The sequence below is a fragment of the Acomys minous genome (assembly GCF_964271855.1).
Source record: "Acomys minous genome assembly, chromosome: 1".
In the NCBI taxonomy this organism is placed as follows: Eukaryota; Metazoa; Chordata; class Mammalia; order Rodentia; family Muridae; genus Acomys; species Acomys minous.
In genome coordinates, this window is record NC_140483.1 from 72,915,086 (window position 1) to 72,932,044 (window position 16,959).

A 16,959-nucleotide genomic window follows, 5' to 3' on the forward strand; every position below is an offset into this window, starting at 1 on the left:
CACATCTATACTTATAATCCTCCATCCTCCTTCCTCCGTCCTAAGCACCTAGTTCTCTCCACTGCCCGAGGCATAAAGTTTCAGCTGGAGCATTTTGTAAGGTGTATTGGCGTATGGGAGTTTGGGCCTAAGAATGGTAGCCAGAATGTAGTCACCCCAAGGTTCAATGGCTGTCCTATTACAGGAGAACGAGCTTTAGTACACACTCCACCTTCAAAATCCTGGTGACAGTGAAAAGATAGTGAGTGTGCACTGTTTTATCCACAGTTTGACCAATCAAGTATAGAACACTTAATTTAAAAGGAAGGAACTCTTGACTCCCAGAGATCGGCCACCTGAACTATGTATTTAAAGAATCAAGTTTGTCAAACTTGAATAAATGACTAAAGCTGTGAGAGGTTCAAGCTCAATTGCTCAGCTGCTTCTTTAGGCAGAGGAAGGGAAGTTTTTCCATCCCAGGGAACTAATAAGTGAGAAAGGGTGCAATTAAGCCATTTGTGTTGTTTGCAAGGATAGCTTACCACAGTCCCTCAAGTTTCTGGGTCTCTTCCCTCATCTTCTATTCTTACACTGAACTTAAGAAATATTATCCAGATAAGAACAATTTAATTTCACTTTTGTAAATTTTATTGCCAATATCAGTTTTTAAAACCATCAATAAAACCCAAAAAGATGAGCAGACTCACTACAGGAGATTCTTCTGCCTGATTCCTTAGTCCTTAAAGGATCTTGCCTGAGAATTTGCATTCCAGAAGGAAGATATATGGATAATTGTTTAAAGTAGACTTAGTGTTTCTGTGACCCAAAGATTGGAAAGCTCAAAATCTGTACTTGTAATATTTTCTTAAAGTTTATGTTATAAAGGAGGAAAAAAAAGTTACTCTCTCTATCAGGATGGGTTAAGCTACTAAATTATTTTAGAAAGTATTTTGAGGCAGGTTACATTCAGGTAAATTGAATTTTTCATCTCCCTTGTCACCCCACCCCTTTTCTTTTGTTCGTTCCTCCTCCTTTTCTTCTTTTCCTCTTCTTGAAATTATTACAGTGGTGCCCAAGAGAAGGACCCAAGAGCCTGGGGCAGGCAGTAAGCTTTGCCACTGAGCTAATTTCTCTACCTTGTGGAACACTAGAGGTCAGTGTTGTCCAAATGATGCAAAGGTGTGGCTCTAAACAGTATTTGCCTCCCAGCACATTCTGTTATCTAGAGAGAGTGAATCCAAAAGGTGGGAGAGAGAGAGATTAATGAAATGGGTGGAAGCACAAGTGTTTGTCTTAGGCTCCCTCAAGGATAATCCTTTTGAAAATTCCTTCTTGGATCCATGTTTTCTGTAAATTAATTCAACTATGGTCAATATATTTTAATACCATACATAAAACTAAATGGCATGTGCTTAAGACTTCAGCCTATCATAGCCAAGGCAGTTACAAAGCAAGCTCTGAGCATTTTAAAAGAAAGTTGTTGATAACCATCTTCAGAATTTCCCAAGTGACAGTTGAAACCCCCTTTTCCAAGTAGCAAAGCTATTGAGTGTTGCCTGCTAAACATTCTAGAGTCAGTTTTTTTTTAAGGAATAGCAGTAAGTGTTTATTGTATTTGAAAACTGTATAGCTTCAATAAACAATAGGTTTGTAACACACACTGGTTCTGAAATCAATGCATATTAGTGATCATCAGAGCCTTTAAGACAAAACCTCTCATAATCATACTTACTTCCCAGTTTCTCTAGACTGCTGCTAGCAATTTTATTCATTAATTGTAGGTATTATATTTGCTATGACTGTCAAGCTCTTCCTGTTCATATACATACTTTGACAAGTTAGACAATTCCTTTGAAAAAGTTTACTTTTAATTTGATTTGTGAAAATAATTTTAAGATGATTTTTCCTACATTTTAAGGAATAACCCATGTCATTACTAATAGCAGCCTTGAAAACAGATTGTTTATCCAGGTTCTTCCATGGTGCACTGTTGCAGATGTGAGTTTCTTTAAAAGCAACTTTTAATTGTCTGTCCTCTTTGGTAATGACTTGCTGTTGCTGTTATTGTTGCACAGGGTATGAGTATCTGTTTGTATTCATGTTTGGTTTTCTCTTACTCTCTCTAAAACATGGACATTTAACTCTATGGGGAAAATGAATGCTTACCCAACTACAAAGTTTAAGTTTCTAATTAAGCACAATGAAAACAAAGTCAAATTAGAAAGAGTACAGATATTACACATCTATGGTGAGAATGTAATTACCTACCACTAATAAAAACCTCGAGAAATTCCCTCATTCTAGAGTTTCAGGGATATTAAACAGCTACAGTGTATCCTTTGGGTATATCCTTAGGGGACTAGTTAATTTTGAAAATAGAAAAAGGCCAATATAAAATTTAAAAAAGTATTATATATTCAACTCATTTGTACAAGAAGCTATGGTATGAATTAGGAGTTTAATTACACAAGAGCAGAAGTCATCATCTAAGAAGTACTAATCCCAGTGATATATCAGGTCACGGGTCAAACACCTATTCAATTATTGTTCATTCTAGCCTTCCGGTAAAAAGAGTGGCCAGCAATTGATATATGTGTCTACTCCAAACTCAACAGCAGCTAAATATCTTACTAAAACTATGGATCTAAGACTAAGCAAATAAAAATTTCATAGTGAAAATATGGTGTCCAGAAAATAGGAGGACTCAAAGTGACACACACAGAGATACTGCTAATTTCATTTTTAAAGAAACTTATTATATTATGTAATTTTAAAGTTAAATAACTTTAATCTTTTTCTGCAATAACTTAGAACACTCACTAAGTACCACTTTGAAATTTATTGCTGCTAATTTTTAGAGTCCCAGAAATAAGTTACTGTGATAAAGATATAAAGCTCTGGTTCCAGATTCTCACATATTAAATTTTACAAGATATGTGCGCATGTTGATAATGGCAGTAAAGAGATATCAGACCTTGAATTACCTGAAGGCTGTTATTAAACCAAATTGTAGAGTAATATGAGCAACTATTGTGCTGTTCTTGCTTGGCAGGAGAGTGGCTATGCAGTGTTTTCAGTGGCATCTACAGCTAACAAAATTGAAGGGACACTCTTCTGCTCAGTTGGCAGAATCTGGAAACTATAAGCATTAACAAACTAGCTCGTTTTGACCTTTAATGATCGACATGAATTTGCTTTCTATTTTCTTCACATAAGCCACATACCTGACACAGATTAACACTTCACAACTATAAAATATAAACTAAGAACTAGAGAAAGGATTTCATAATAAAAGAGCAGACTTGGGAGAAATTGCTGTCTACTTGAGCAGCACTGCTCTCGCCTGCATTCTTTTATAAGGAATAAGCACATTCCCTATTGCAGTCCTTCCTTTTCTTTGCCTGTCTGTCCAACTGGCTTCAATTTTCTTTAGAGTGAATCACTTTAATTGCTTGTATCCACTTAACACAAAATGATATAATTTGAAGCATCTCTAAATTCTTTAGATGGCAATCCTTTGTCTTTCAGTTGATAATCCAGAACCGTGATGATATATGACATGCATGTGATAATTAATCACAAAGATAAGCCAGAGAGCAATGGCATTAGAATTTTTCAGGAGAAGTTGTATTGTACTAACTTGGAAACAATACTGACATTTCTTTTTTCAAAATGAAATTGTTTCAGTCATTAAAACACCTTACCTTTGCCTGGTGACTTTGGAAAGGTTACTCACTTCCTCTAGTACCCTTGTTTTTTTGTTTTTTGTTTTTTTTAATAAAGGTCTGGGTTTAGTTATTAAGACAACATTTACAATGTGTCCTCATTGTTAAATACAGATGCTACATACCAGTTATTTCATTTCTTTGTGTTTGAGATCAATGTACTTCAAAACCGAGGGACAGTTATAATCAGAATAAGAGTTTAATGTGATTTTAATTCTTACAGTAGGCACGCAGGCTACTGTACACAATTTACAAGGATACTCAGCAAGACAGACATTAAGTGATCTAGTTCATAGGAATGAATTGCAGATTAGTGGAACTGAATCATCTCCCACAAATAACTACTCTACGCATGAGAATAATAAGAATCTCTACCTATGTCTATTTTTAAACACAAACATCTTTGCAACAAAATATTTTCCAAAGAACTTACTTCACTGTGTACTTTGTGTAGCATCTGCAGAAGTTTGGCAAAGGTTCTCTAAGATCAGCCTCATAACCTTAGCCTTGTGGAAGGGCATGAGCTAGCAGTTTTCTAAAAACCTAACTCCTGAATCAAACCTGAAGAAACAAAATGCCAGATCCATTCAGATCAAAATACGAAGCATGACAGGAAATATCACATTGTTCAAAGAAAAGCAACTTTTTCTCTTGCCATGTGCTCCAGGTTGGGTATTTACTTTTCTTTCATCCTTTTAATCTAAAGCTTAATAAGAGATAATGAAAACCGCAACGATAAATTTTAAGTACACTGCTGTGTATGAACAAGTATGTCACAAAGGTCACTTCTGAAGACGTTTTGTTCCATTCTGTCAGTCTCAGATCATAGTTCTACCGAGTGCGACAAAGCTCCGTCATGAAAGGCATGATGCAAAAATTGATCTGGCTTTTGTATAATAATCTAAATCTCATCACCAATACCCCTCCTAAGAAAATATGGAGCTCTACAGTTTACAAACCAACCACACTGTCTCATATGTCGTGAATTTATTTGTATGGATTTCTCATTAATTTGGCCTACAGTACCATTTTCCCTCAGAGTCTGCTTAACACACACACAAACACACACACACACACACACACACACACACACACACACACACACACACACACTTTCTAGTATGGGATGTGCTAGGAGTATCTGGGGATACAGAGGCAGAATAAAGATGGTAAGTATCAAGATGTATTGCATACATTAATGAAATTGACTAAGAGTTACTAAATATGTTTTGTGTTTTCTCAGTCTAGGTTAGGTGCCCTATTTATCTCATTTTTGTAGCAGTTTCAGCAGTTCTTTTTGCTTCAGCAAAGATGCATTACCTCTTTGCCAGGTTTTATTTGAATTACTGTATCTACTGCTTAAAATACTGAGCAAGTAGATGAATGAAGGAATTATCTAATGGTTTTCTAGTAAGAATTTTCAATCTTAAACTGAGATTTTTTTTTCTACTGCATATTGACAAAATTTTGCTTTTAAGAGGTGTTTACTTTATTTCAATAACTATTACTTGTCACTGTTGTGGAAATTCCAAATAGAAGTCAGTAGTAAAATAAAGCAGAAACTCAGACAGCCTTATATAGTGTGAGATCTACAGCATAGATGCCCCTATTACATGGTTTTCACTATGTACTTCAGACCAGTCCTAACATGGGCACCAAGAAGCCATTTGTGTCATGAGAAAAAAAGCCTTTAGCCACCTGACCTTTCTACAACTTGGGGATCATTTGTTTAACTTTCTTTATGATTTGTTTTGAATGTTCTTTCTTTAATCTGAAGAAATGCATGCCCCCGTTGCTATGAGAAATGATTTTATTGCCTTAGATTTGATATAAATGGAACATTTGAATTCTATTCAATAGATTTAGTGTTTGATTATAGAAATATGTTTATTTAATGGCAAAGAGACTTGATTACTCTTATGAAATGAGTTTGAAACACCCCTGTCTTCTTCTTAGCTATGAACGAAAGGTGTTGCTGGCTGTAGTTAGTGTGTGTTACTCATTAGAAGAACTTGCTGATCAAATTAGTCCCAAGAATTTTTTCTTCTTTAAATTCATGTATCTGGAGAAATGATGATTACCTAGACAGATATACTACATGCCATCCAGGTGTAATGAAAAGCTTTGCAGCCAGGAAAAGGATTTGTTAGTTGTTTCAGTGTTAACTGTTGCAACAAAGGTAAGCATAGGTGCAATGGAAGGCATACAATAAGTATTGGCTGCAGCATCCAAATGTGCCCTTGAGCAGAATAAAACTGAAGCTAAGGTTTGAAGAAATTTATCACACACAAAAAAAGTGGACTTTGTAGGAGTACACTGTGGCTTGATGTGTGGATGGAGGGCAAAGTAAACAAGTGGGTTAGTAGAGAAAATTTTTCTTTTAAATTTAAAAGATGCAGTTTCACTGAGGGGTTGTAATTTTTAAAATAGTATTAATTTTTATTCACATGAGTTTTTTTTGCTTTCATGCATACACACTCACAACAAGCACACACACACACACACACACACACACACACACACACACACATGCATATTGCTACCCCACATGCTTGGGGCCTTCAGAAGAGGATATTAGAAACCCAAGAACTGTAGTTAAAGAAAGTTGTGAATGCTGGGAAGTAAAAGTCAAAATAGCACAGTAAGATTTGAATTTCCCCCTTTTAAATTTTCTGTATGTGTGTGTGTGTGTGCATGCACATGTGTGTTTGTAACATGTGGATATTGCAGATCAGACTGTGTCTTATCTTTAAAACAGTTATATGTCTTCTTTCAGACAAGCTAACTCATTGACCAAGAGTTCACCAGTTTGTTTAAACAGGCATTAGTCTAGTCCTAGGCAACTGCTGGTGTTGGGATTACACGTACAAGTCTCAACATGGAGATGTATTATTTTAATACAGTGTGTGTGTGTGTGTGTGTGTGTGTGTGTGTGTGTGTGTGTGTGTGTGTGCTTCTTGCCCAGTATCTGTATGCACTTGAAGTCTGTGTGCAGGCCACAGTGTGTGTTTAGATAATAACCAACTTTGTGGTTTTAATTCAGTCCTTCAACCTTCATGTGGCTGTCACATATCAAATTCTGTTCACCATGCTCATGTGGTGAGTGCTTTTATGGTACATGCTATCTCATGCATTGAATACATGGATTTTTTGTGGGTTCTATGGTTCAAACACAGGTTTTCAATTTTTCAAAGTACAAAATTTATGACTGAACTTATCTCCCCAGACTCTACATTAAAGGAAAAATTAAGCTTAGAATGAAATAAAACAGAATGTTTGACAGAAAACTAACTGAGATAATTACAGAAGCTCACATAACAGCTAGTAAGGTACCCAAGAAGGACATTTGGAGGTGGAGCTCATGCAGCTCTCCAAAGAGATGAAGAGGAAGAAAATTCAAGGCTCAGGGATGTATGTGCTTCTAAGTACACAAAAGCACAGATTTATAGCTAAAATATCCTCTACACTGTGACAAACAAGAGTAATAGATGCCCAAAAGATGTTCAATGCTCTGAAAAGAAGTTCTTTGCTGGCAACACAGAGTGACCATATTCTGAACACAGCATATTTCATATATACATGACACCTTTTAATACACATTGCCTCTATCCATCACCCTGATGAAATTTTCTAGTTTATAAATTATATTGGTTGGTGTCAGCAAAATGAGAACTATTCATTAAGGAATGTATAATTAAAGCTCAACACTATGGATTCTGGTCCACTCAACTGGGGCTTTATGAGGCATCCTAACTCTTTTTAGTGTCTGCTGTATGGAAGGAGAATTTCTAGAGTTGGGTGATTCTGGTTAATGTGTTATCATTAGTAATTGATCTTCAAGCACAAACCCAGTGTCTCTATACTGTCTACTTTTTTATGCACATTCTGATGTTGGGGGTTAAGTCTGTCTGTTTGACTCCATGAGCTGTATCTATTGAGCTTACCAGGGTGACACCAGCAATGGTAATGACAGAATGAAATTGAGGGGAAATGCCAACACATTTGCACGCATATCATTGTTTTAACAATTTACCTCTGAAGCAGAAATATTCTTCTGAAGATAGCCTTAAGTTGGTAATAGTTTAAGGAACTTTGAGGGCCCGTGAGATAGTTCACAACAAACTAAAGTGTTGTATAAAAGTGAGGACCTGAGTTTGGATCCCTAGCACCAACAAAGAGCCAGATGCAATATTACAGTTCCTTAACAACAGAGTCCCTAAGGCATCTAACCTACATAGACACACACATACATGCACATATATAGGGATAACCCCCTTCCCCACATGTGAAAACACCTAACAATCATGTGCAAGGCAACAAACACCACACACTCCATATGTATATACACACCTAACACAAATATCACATATAATCATACATACACAAATATCACAAATAGATATATACATTATATAAATACACACCCAAATCAGTCAGTTTGCAGAAAGAACAGTATTTAATAAATTGACTTAGGCCATTTGTGCCTGAATGCATGTTTCCTTCTTTTTCCCTTCTTACAAATAGCATTTGCTTTTCCGTGGTCTCTAGTCCTTCTATTTCTGTGAGATCATGTAGCTTGTGCAGGTGTCTTCCCTGAGCTCATTGCTGCATAGAGGGTATAGGATAAGATGTAAGTGGATTCCAGCTCTAATTTATTATGCTGTATGGACAGTCACCAAACATGATGCTTCCAGCAAAGTCTGTTGCAGCACAAGCTTGACACAGACCATCTACCTACAGTACACTTGAGGATGTCCACATAGTTTCATTCACCCCATCCATCTGCCTCGAATCGACTCCTCTACCAATTCCACTAATCCCTCAAATCTGTAATTATGGGGAATACATTCCAGTTCATAGAAATTAGCTATGTAGATTCCATTAATAAGGAAACTACAGAGAACAGTCTGCACAGAACACTTGACTGCAGGGATGACTGACCAGGTAGCAATGATCATAAGGAAGAGGGGAAGGGAATGTTCTGAACTGAGGAAAGGGGGAATAAGGCATGTTCAGGATATCAGCACTAATTCTACCCTCTGCACAAAGGCTGCATGATGGACCACCACCATTGTGTCCCTGCTCAGTGGGCAAAAGATCGTCCATCTTCTGGTCTCATCTCACCACTTCCTTCCCCTCAGCTGTCCTCTCCACAGTACCTCCTTCCTCTTCTCATCTTCCCCATTTCCTTTCCTTGCAGCCTTCTCCATGGCTCTCTGTCTGTCCTTCCTGTCTGTCCTTCCTCTCCTCCTCTGCTTGATTCATTTACCCTTTCCTGAGTGACAGTTTTACACCTTGTGGCCTAAGCTAATGCTTTTACAGATTTCTCATTCAAATGCTCCCTCTAGTGGAAAAGAGTCTCAGGAGAGCAGAGGGAATTTGAACAACACAGCAGCCAGTGACCAGTGAAGTGTATAATTTCTAGGGATTTTATCTTAAGAACTCAGGCAAATTTGCATTTAGCTCCACTATATCTTTATTTATGATAAGAATATGTTACTCAAATCTTTAATTAAAATTGATGAGCCAAGTATATTCCTTATCCCTTAGCAGAGTGGGTTTTTGTTGTTGTTTTGTTTTGTTTTCTGTTTTTTTGTTTTATTTTTCGTGGCAGGGTCTCTCTGTGTAGCCTTGGCTGTCCTGGACTCACTTTGTAGACCAGGCTGGCTTAGAACTCACAGCAATCCACCTGCCTCTGCGTCCAGAGTGCTGTGATTAAAGGCATGTGCCACCCTGCCCTACTAGCAGAGTGTTGTAAGCACTAGGATGCAGGCCTGGATTTTTTCCCTCTGTCTGTGTTTGTGCCTTCCAAGTTTCTTCTATAGAGAGAAGGCAGCTATTTGTCCCTTTATCTCAGAAGAACTTTGCTTCATTTCCCATTATCCACTGTTACTGATCTGTAAGCCACAGAATATGGTCAATCAATATTAGGAACAGGAAGACCCAAGAGCCTTGTAGTGAGCAGAAACTGAGTACTGAGGAGGTGTTATCTTTAATAAAATTACCTGACCCCACCTGACTTTCTGGTACCTCCACTATATTTACAGAGAAGAGCAGGTCACATCTCCCTCTCCACACGCTTACCTTACCTGATCCTTGTGTGCAGTGTGGACTGGGGTCCAAAATGGTAGGCTGCTTTTGATTAAGAATCAATAATAGAAATTAGCACTTCTCATTTTACAGACATTGGCAATATTTAGGCACAATCAGAAGCACTATGGCAGCAGATTGTAGTGGTGGATCACTAGAGAGAGAGAGAGTGAGAGCATTAACTGATGTGTCTTTGTGAGGAATTCAGACATGTAGTCCATTTCAACTTTGGCACTTGGTGAGCCTTCACTTTGTCCTTGTAGAGTCAAACAGAAAGAGGACTTTGTCCCTGTCACTGGGAATGTGCTATGTTAAGTGGGAACTGAACCAATATCATATCCTGTACAGAAATTGCAGTGGATTCACTTTGCGTGACTTCAAATTTCACATATATATTTTCTCAGTCTTCTGTTTTATTAAGAATAGCACCCAAACAGTTATTGAAAGTTTGCAGGTTGTTTATCTTTTTCAAAGCTAGGTCTCTCTGACACTTGTTGAGAAATGGTTTTGGTGTCCAGACCCACAAAATCTGCCCCCACTACTATGCTAAGCAACTTATGCTAACCTTGAAAAGAATCCTGCCCCTATAAAGGATGCTCCTATAGAGGACTATTTATTTATAAAAGTTGCCTGAGTTACTGATTAAATCTCTATCACCTCTTCGTGGCCAGGTCCAACCTGTCCAAAATAGCACCGTACCTTGCACTGTCAGTGCCTACTGTCCATAAGTGATGAATTTAATTCTAGTTGTTTATTTGATGGGAATTTATAATCACCATGGAAATTACCTTCTAGTAATGCATGTGAAGGATTATTTACCTATGTTCATTGAAGTGGGAAGACTTACTCCAAATATGAGTAACATATTCTCATGGGCTGGGTTTCTGGACTGAGTAAAAAGGAGAACAGGGAATAAGCATCGGTGGTCACTTCTCTGCTTCTTGACTACGGATGTAATGCAAGTTGTCCTTGATATCACTGCTTCTTCCCCACCATGGTGGACTCTTTCTCCCTTAAATTGTGTTTGCCAGGTTATAAATAGAGCCACAAGGAAATAAATGAGGAGAGTATATCTTATATATTTTTGTGCTCATAGAAAACTTTTCTAACTGAAGAGATTCCAGTGCTGTAGGATACACCCTGCCCATGAAACTCCATCTTCAATGTACTGGCTTTTGTCTTTTTTCTAAATCGTTCACTATTTAACACACAGCACTGCTTACAAAACCATGCCAAAGAATAAGTGAAGTGTTCCTCAGCTGAGGAATATTGATTATACAAGTGGGTAGAAATTACAAATGTCTATCCAATGTCAACTCTTTTCCATCTTTGGCCAGTGAAGTGAAGGACCTTGCCAGATGTCCACAGAATATTCATTTAGTAATGAGAAATGACCCTTTCAGCAGCCTGTCCTCGTCGTCAGCTTAGTGGAGAGTTAAGTCAATAAATTATTTGCTATAGTTTCAAGGTCTCATGAGCTAATCCTTTTGACTTCAGGTATTGCTTGGTCTCCTGTATATCTTATGTTTAATTCCTGCTTTGACTCTTTGCACATGCTTCCTTGGGCTTAGGGAGTCTAAAAAGAGATTGTTTAATGTTCAATGCCTTTTTCCTTTGAGTGACACCAATTCTTCTGTAAATTTTATGGACATGAAAGGTCTTTGATTATCCTGTTAATCACAAAGCTATCAATACATCTTTTGTTCTAATCTTTTTAAAAAGCATGGACATGCCACAATTTCATAAAAATTCCATAAATAAACTTACTTTAAAATTAGATCATTTCTTTTTCTCAAAGACATTTAATATAGAATTTGAACACCTGAAATACATTACAAAGTGTTGGTTTGGAGAAAATGGAAGAAAACTGGCCAGACATCTATGCTTCAGCATATCTTTTGTATTCTGATTCTTCTAGGAGGGGCTTTGTAAAGTTTCTCACATGTCAACAAAATCTCTTCCTCCTCTCTCTGTACCTGTGTGTGCTTGAGTGCAATCTCATGGAAGGCAGAAGACAACCGTCATGTCAACCCTTGCCTTTTACCTTGTATGAGACAAGTTTATCCTCACTGCCTATACCAGGCTACTTGACCTAAATGCTTGCAGGGATTCTCTTGTCTCCATGTCCTATCTCTCTATAGGCAAACTGGGATTGTAAATGTGCTATTATACCTGGTTTATCGGAATTGTAACCAAGTTATTAGACTTTCTTAACAAGTGCTTGTACTTTTATGCAATTTTCCTGCTCTTACCTAATTCTTACTTGCAAAAAATCCAAATTCATAATTACATGCAGAAATAATCATAATTTAAAAGTTGTAGAGAAGGAGCATAGGAGCTGCCATTATGCAGACAGCTATTGACTGACTGGGATGGAGCAGTGGGGCCACTCTTGGAGCATTGCTTCTGTTTGAAGTGGTCAGTGAGTGTCTGGTAAGATTATTATTAAGATGATCTTTGCCTGAAGTCATATTAAATGAGTATGCACCATATTCTGGTGTTATTGACATATTACAATTATGTATGTTTATGAATTAAAGTATAATGTTTTAAAGCAAAGTAGATATTTTATTCTGATCATACCAGAATATTCAGCATATTACCTCAAGTACTTTCCATTTATTTGTTCATTGCCTAATAACAACAAATTCTGGCATTTTTAACAATACAGTAGGATCCTGTAGCTGACAATAAAGTATTGTATATTTCAGATATCTAGAAGAGAAGCTCCTATTTTTAAATTTTTAACCAATTGTGAATACAGAATTCTCTTTTTACTATTTATATAAGTGTCATTTTATTGGCATTTACTGTCCTGAAAAGATAGCCGCTTGTCAAAAAAAAAAAAATTGCCTCCCTACCTTGCTATCCTTAGTTTGCAGTCAAGAGCTATTTTTACATGAAAGAAGTATCTTGTAAAGGCCCTTGAATTATCCACCTACATTCCAGGCATCCCCTTGGGACCTCCTCAAAAGAAGAGGTCTCATGTTAGCTATGATTAAATCATTCATATATAGCACAGTAAGTGGCAAAATAAGTACTTGGTAGAGACAAATTGAGTAAAACTCTAAGCAAGGCAGCAAGCCTTTATCTAGGACATATGGGTCACCTCCTCCCCAGATACACTGCTTAACACAACTTTACATAGGGGTAAGAAATGAACCTTGGGCCATGATCAGCAAGAATCCCCCAGTGATGTCTTCTACTGACCAATGTAATTGGAAGAAGAAACAGACACAAATTAAAGAAATTGTTGCATTTCTGGATTTAGATTTCATTATTGACTCCAATCCAAGTTCTATTTTTTTTTATCACATCTTTAGTGCTCTCTGAGCATAATCCTTCAGCACATCTGTCCATTCAGATATTTATTGTCCTCATTCTTTGCTTTAGGGAAATATATATGCCTTATGCTATATTTTAACAGAATCTAATATTATTCATTATAATTGAATATAGCATATAATATTTAATAAATTATTTCAAAAAGTTAACATTCTATATATATGAATACATGTATTTTACTCAATTTTGTAAAGGTAATGAGATGTGTGTGTTGTATATTGATTTTTTTCCATGTAGGTCCATGTTCATGTGTCAAAACTCTATGTAGAGTATAGACATGGACATTACGTGTCTTCTTCAATGATTTGGCTAGACTAGATGACCAATGAGCTCCAGAGAACTGCCTGTCATACTCTCAGTGCTGGGGTTACAGAAATGGACTGATGCATGTAGGTTTATATGGATAGGAAGGATTCACATTCAAATCCTCATACTTGTGTACCAATCATTTTTCAAGTTCAGCCATCTTCCCAGAATATGTACCTTAATTTTGACATGTCAATTATTTTCTATCATGGGTAGCATACCTAGTAGAGTTGCACATGGAGATATTATTTACATAAACCATTTGATCTAGTGTCTGTTATGATTTATTATTCCCCCAAATCAATATTGACTCGGGTGTCACCTTTATGAATATTTGTCTATACAGATAATTGATTGAAATGGCATCTGGATGGAATTAATATCTATTTATTTTCTGAAATCAAATGTTTTGCCAGAGTATGGAAGGCATGGAGTCATGTCCCACTGCCACTTCTCTGTTTCAGAATAGCTTTGTAGTAGCCTACCTTGCATTCTGATGTACTGGCATTATGTTTATAAATTATTTCATTTTGTACTATTTTCAAACTAGCAAATAGAATGAGGGCTTTGAATATTTTCAGCTTGACATTTTAGTAACAAGACCAGGTGGTAATGCTTAAATATATGAATAACAAACAAAACCTTGGACAATAAGTACCATGACCTTGGTATTTACTTAGGCTAAATTTTGTTATCAGGAAAACAGAGATCATCTCCAATGTCCATCTCCATCTCCAAGGATACAGTGTATCGATGTCCTACTGTTCAGTTGTTAGAATATTGGATATGCTTTGATATCAACTGGCCAAAACTAAGGTGGGACTTAAATCCTGTGGCTGGATGCCTGATGACTTTCTGTGAGGGCAAACTTCCAAGATGGAACTGAGAGTTAGCAGCAATAGTTTCCACTGGTGGTGACAAGCTGGGGCTAGGTCTGATGGCTCCTAGCAGATGATAGAGCTGATGGCTCCTAGCAGGGGCTTCCACTGATGGTGGCAAGTTTCTAAAAACAAGAAAGGAAAGAAAGAAAGGAAACACACACACACACACACACACACACACACACACAAACACACACTTACACTAGATGACAGAGTCCAGCAGGTAGGTTTTAACAAGGTGCTTATTGTTCTTTTTATTATTATCTTTTCATTTTCATCTTTATCCTTATTTTTATAAGTGTTCTTATCCTTTCCACTTTTTCTTATTCCTCCTCCTCCTCCTCCTCCTCCTCCTCCTCCTCTTCTTCTTCTTCTTCTTCTTCTTCTTCTCCTTCTTCTTATTCCCACAGTTTATATACCCCAGCAAAATCTTTCAAGCAGTACAAGAACCACAATGTATTTACATTCTATGTCTTTATAAATAAATGACTACAGTGGATATACATAAGAAAATCATGTTCCCCAATACCTTCATATGATCAAAATTTTACATATAATGTGAGGAACAAACATAAATAACATTTTATTTCTAAGAAGCCACATACACTTGTACATAAGCAACTTGTTACATATTAACAGAGTATAAGCAAGCAAGGGAATTTCTCAGCCAGCTTTTCTTTACTGGCAGGCTGCAGTTTGCTGTTACAAAGAAGGAATCAATCATCTTAAGAAGTAATCTTATAAAGATCTTAAAAGATTCACAAATCTAAACTCCTATATAAAAGTAATCAGCCATTTCTACTTTAAGTCCTAAAGGTGCTCATCTATTCATTAATATGTTTTATTAGATCATATCAGGAAGCTGAGGGCAGAAAAATAGAGTAAGGAAATCAATCATCATCTCAGTCACCAGTCCAGCTTGAAAGATCACTGGGCCATTGTTCTTCCTTTGCCAACCTCAAAAAGTCCATAGTTTTACTAATAATAGTCTACTTTCTATTAACTTCAATTGTCCCCTAAGATTTCCTGCATCAGGGCCAACAGCAAAAACATCTTTACCTTACTTTGCTAAAGAATCTATTTTTCCCTAAGACTTTCAACGTCAGAGCCAGTAGCAAAAACAGCCTTACCTAACCTTGTTGAACAATCTGTTTTTCAAAATTCTTTCTAAGGAAAGTGATCATTGTTAGCAATCTGCATCTGCAGGTTGTTTTCAGAGATGGTGGTTGCATCATTAATCTGCTCCAGCAGCAATGCCTGAAAGAGTTCAAGCATTGTTATTGAGCATGCCAATGATACTGCCTAGTGAGGGGCTGGAAGCCCCTTTATAGTACTCACACAATTCACATATTAAAGGGATTATAAGGACCCAAAGGTAACAAGCAGAGCTATGCTCCATAACAGCATGAAGTCCTCAGGACACGTAGTTCTCAGGGTTATGCCTCTCCAAAACACACCCATCATGGGTTTGCTAACTGGTGGGCCACATTCCATGAGTTTCAGAGCTGTTTTTGCTGTTCCTTTTGCACAGACCCCAAAAATAGTGAGTACAGCAACCTAATGTTTCTGTTTAGTTTATGGTACTGATTTGTTTTTCAAGACTCCCCAATAACATGTATCATGGCTATATTATGTGTATCTGTGTGTGTGCGCACACGTGTGTGTGTATTTATAACAGTGTTTATATCTTTGATGAGAAGTTAATACTTGTAGAGTCATTAGTAAAGCACTTTTTGCTGAGCTTGCAACCTGAGTTCTATTTCTGAAACCCACATGGTGGAAAAAGTAAATACATTTCTACAAGTTGTTCTCCACACATATGCAGTAGCATGTGAATAGACACACACACACACACACACACACACACACACACACACACACACACTCAAATGAAATAACCAATATTAAAAATAAATACCTGTATCACTTGCTTTCCTTGCTGTGTGACCAAATGCCTAACAGATGCAAGTTAAAGAGATTGTTGGTTAGAGTATCTCCCCATCAAACTGGACCAAAAGGTGTAGAAAAAAGTTATCTCCATGGTAGCAGAAGTATGTGGATGAGCTCTTGCTCCTCCTCACATTCTGGTAGGACAGGAAGTGGATACCCTATAGGGTGCAAAATCAAACTACAAAACCTCAAAGACACTTCCTTCAGCTAGTATCTGTCTTCTAAAAGCTCCATCACCTTCCAGGATTGGCACCAGACACTAGCTGGGAAAAAGTGTTCAAATGCATGTGCCAACTGGGGATATTTAATATTTATTTTTATTTAATCATTAATTTAACCATTTTATGTGTGTGTATGAGAACATGTAAGCATACTGTGTGTGTTGAGTCCACAAAACATCTTTTTTGTAAGCTGCTTTTCCCATATTTTTTTCGAGACAGGGGCTTACTTGCTGTTTTTGCTATTGCATTGCATATTCAAAGTTAACAGTCCACATTTCTCTGGCTGACTCTTCTGTCTCCACCTCCACAACTCTGGAAATACAAGGAATACATATGCATTCCATCAAGTCTAGCTTTTTTTTTTTACGTCATTTACAAGTATTGAACTCAGATTATCAGGCTTGAATGGAAACTGCTTTTCCTTGGTCTAGAATTTGGTATTCAAGCCATAACAGTAGTGTA

The 16,959-nt window shown here is 37.0% G+C and overlaps 1 protein-coding gene across 1 annotated transcript in view; it reads left to right on the forward strand.

The window, feature by feature from the left end:
• Positions 1-16,959, forward strand: part of CNTNAP5 (contactin associated protein family member 5) — an 893,510-nt gene that overhangs the window by 881 nt on the left and 875,670 nt on the right. The window lies entirely within an intron of this gene.